At 42.8% G+C, this 3,541-nt stretch overlaps 1 protein-coding gene across 1 annotated transcript in view; it reads left to right on the forward strand.

The window, feature by feature from the left end:
• Nucleotides 1-3,541, forward strand: part of hsdl2 (hydroxysteroid dehydrogenase like 2) — a 31,651-nt gene that overhangs the window by 17,211 nt on the left and 10,899 nt on the right. The gene's annotated exons all lie outside the window — the stretch shown is intronic.

Genomic DNA, 3,541 nt, shown 5'->3' on the forward strand with positions numbered 1-3,541 from the left:
GAAATATTTCAGTTGGTGTGCAATGAATCTGAAATATATGAAAGTTTAATTTTTATCATTACATTATGGAAAATAATGACCTTTATCACAATATGCTAATTTTTTGAGAAGGACCTGTATACCCACTGTCCCTCCTCTGGACATGTCCAAACCATCTCTGTCTGGCCTCTAACTTTATTTCCCAGTTGTTCAACCTGTGCTGTACCTCTGACGATCTCATTCCTAGTCTTAATCCTTGTCACTCCTAAGGAGAACTTCAACATCTTTATTTCTGACACTTCCAGTTCTGTCTCCTGTCGTTTTGTCCATGTCTTTGTCTCCAGACCATACAACATAGCTGGTCTCACCACTGTCCTGTAAACTTTTCCTTTGACCTTTGCTTCCATCCTTTTGTTGCAAATCACTCCCGAAACTTTTCTCCATCTACTCCATCCTGCCTGGACTCTATTTTTCACTTCTTTACCACACTCCCCATTTTTCTGGACAGTGGACCCCAAGTACTTGAAGTCCTGCACCTTTGTGACCTCTGCTCCTTGTAGCCTCACTGTTCCACCGACCTCCCTCTCATTCACACTCATGTTCTCTGTCTTACTACGGCTGACGTTCATTCCTCTTCTTTCAAGTGCGTACTTCCATCTCTCCAAGTTCTCTTCCACCTGTTCCCTGTTCTGACCACAGATCACAATGTCATCTGCAAACATCATAGTCCACAAGTGACTGTTCTGTTTGAAGTAGCTCCACGTTGGTTCATGATGAGAACTGAGGATGGATCAGTCGTTGGGCAAAAATTGTTGGTGAATCCAGTGAAGCCCAGTCAGAGTCACAGACCTTCTCCACAACAACAGCAGACAGTAACACTAATCAAAGAGTAAACCTGTGTTGATAAGAGCCATGAGAGAAGGTCAAAAACCTGATAGACACTCAGTTTGTTCTGGTTATTAAAAATGCAAAAATCAATAAAAAGACCTTGTTTAAAAAAAACACCCTGATAGACTGAAGCTATAAATAAGTACAAATTTGGTGGATGTTTTCAATAAAAGTTTGTAATAAAGTGCATGATGGTACATTGTGCTATATAAGAAAAGATAGAACTTTATTGATCCCACAGGAAATTGTTGTGCCAGAGTTTCAGTACAAAGGAACATGCACAAGGAATCACACAAGTTATATAAAAAACAACAGGATATAAAAAAAAACAGCAATTAAGTTCTAAACAGGTCAGGTGCAGACGTCCCCATGTGAGCTATGTCACCTTTTTTTTTCTTCTTCTTTCGGCTGCTCTTCAGGGGTAGTCACAGAAAACTAAGTCGCAACAAGACACTGCAATTGTTTTTTCACCGGATGTCCTTCCAGACACAACCGCAGACCACCAGCTACCACAGCCCTCTGTGTGGAGCAGAGAGCTGCCATCTAGGACACCCGGGGGAGCAGATGGTGGGGGTTGAGGGCCTTGCTCAAGGGCCCAGAGTGGGGCAAATGAGGGTAGGGGCAGGTGTGGGTGCTTCACTTATCCCAACCACATTTTTTTTATGTTGTCAGTACCAGGAGTTGAACCGGCGATCTTCCGATCACAGGCCCACCTTTTCTAACCTCTGCGCCACCACTCCCAGTGAGTGTCACCAGTGATTTTACTAATTCAAGTAGTTTGCTGGAAGATGTTGGGGTTAGTCGTGTGTCGCCCACTGGGTGGCAGTGGTGTTTTGGAATGGTTTTTACATGAATACAACTGGTTGATAAAACAAAGAGGCCAAAAGTTAGTGGTTGCGTTTATGAAGTTTAATGCTACCAATGAGGTAACCCATTTATTCAGCACATTTTATACAGATCATGTATTTTACAAATCAGCATAAAGATGAAGCACACTGAAGAACTGTATCAAAATCAAGCAATAGAAAAACAAAAGTAAAGAAAAAATATATTAGTAAATAAAACTACAAACACAAGTCAGAATTTATACACAAAATCTGTTTCAGATGAAGTACAAATTCATCAATAACTTTTGTTTCCATGGTGAATTGGTGGAAGCTGGGTCAAATAACATCATTGATAAAATGTTCTTAACAAACTTCTATGATTTGAAAATATCAGCCAAGCTTCAATTTAATGTTTCATAATTTGTTTGAACTGCTTTGTTTTCTTGATGTTTGAGAGCAGTTTTTGCTCACATTGATCTTGGCTTCATGTCATTGCAACTACAGCAACATGCAACAATTGATGTTTTACTTTGGGGTAAAAAAAATACAGAATAGATCCAATTAGAGCTAATGGAGAACATGCTCTTTCTGACTAGCTAGTTCAGGGTTGCTCTGTCTTTGGTACCACTATGAAACAACTTTGGTTTCACTTGACGTGGAGGCCTAATGAAGGCAGGAGGAAAAGCTCGTCTCCGATGATTCGGCCTAATGAAAGGATGCTGATGTCTCCTTGAGAATACAGGATAGTCCGACCCAGAGGGATGATGTTGATCCATACTAGAAAATAAAGGTTTGACCAACACTGGGGACTTATGGTGAGCCTGCCTGGAAGATGGTTGATGGACCGGTCTAAAGGAACGATGGTATGGTGGTTTGGCAAAGTGATTTCGGGAATCTGGCACAGAGACTTGATGGTAGGGTCGCCCAGAGAACACAGGACGGGGTGGGGCAGGAAAGCGCAAGTGATCTAGTCCAGAAGAAGCACGACTGGGTGGTCTGTAGAAGTTAAGGTTGGGCAGCTTACTGAGAATGTGGGGTGATTTGGCGCGATGAGGTGCCCCTTGCTTAAGAGGGGAGGGTTGACCTGGATTAAATTGAGGAGATGGCTCATGATGTACAGGATACAAAATGTCTGAATAAAAGGGTGGTCTAGGGTGGATTGGCTGGGAAAGCTTTTGATTTGAGAAAGGATGATGCTCACTGTGAATGGGAGAATGTGGATGCCCAAGGTGATCAAGCTGTGTTAGTTCCGTTTTGGGAGGATGTGGTGGCCTTAGCTGATTTACTTGCATTAACTCAGAATTGTAAGGACCTGGTAAAGCAGGTTTAATGAGAGGCATCAGCTCATGGTTAGAAGAGTCTTGCACCCCATGGTAGTTGGGATGCATTTGCTCAGGATGTAAAGGATATGGTATCCTCAAAGGATTACGGTTCAGCCGGTCTACATAAGAAGGATTTGATGAACCAGGTTGCTTTAGCTCAAAATCAGGAAAACATGGTGGTCGAGAATAGATAGAACACAATGGCTCTAAATCAGAAGGAACTTGAGAATCGGGGTAAAAGACTGCCATTAGCTCAAAATGGGAAGGGGGGTGATGCTGAGGTAAACAATTGATATCAGTTTTGTCAGGAAAAATGCAGTTTTGGGAAATGGTACTAGAAATGACATGTGAAGTTTCTATAGGGGTGGTTGCAGACAGAGTGCTACTGGTGGGGTGAGAGATCGTACTGGAAGCCTCAGAGGTCGCAGGCGGAGTGTTGCTGGTGAAGACGGGGGTTATGCTGGAAGCCTCAGAGGTTGCAGACGGAGTGTTGCTGGTGGAGACGGGGGTTACGCTGGAAGCCTC

The sequence above is a fragment of the Nematolebias whitei genome, chromosome 18 (assembly GCF_014905685.2).
Source record: "Nematolebias whitei isolate Nwh7 chromosome 18, NemWhi1, whole genome shotgun sequence".
Classification (NCBI taxonomy): Eukaryota; Metazoa; Chordata; class Actinopteri; order Cyprinodontiformes; family Rivulidae; genus Nematolebias; species Nematolebias whitei.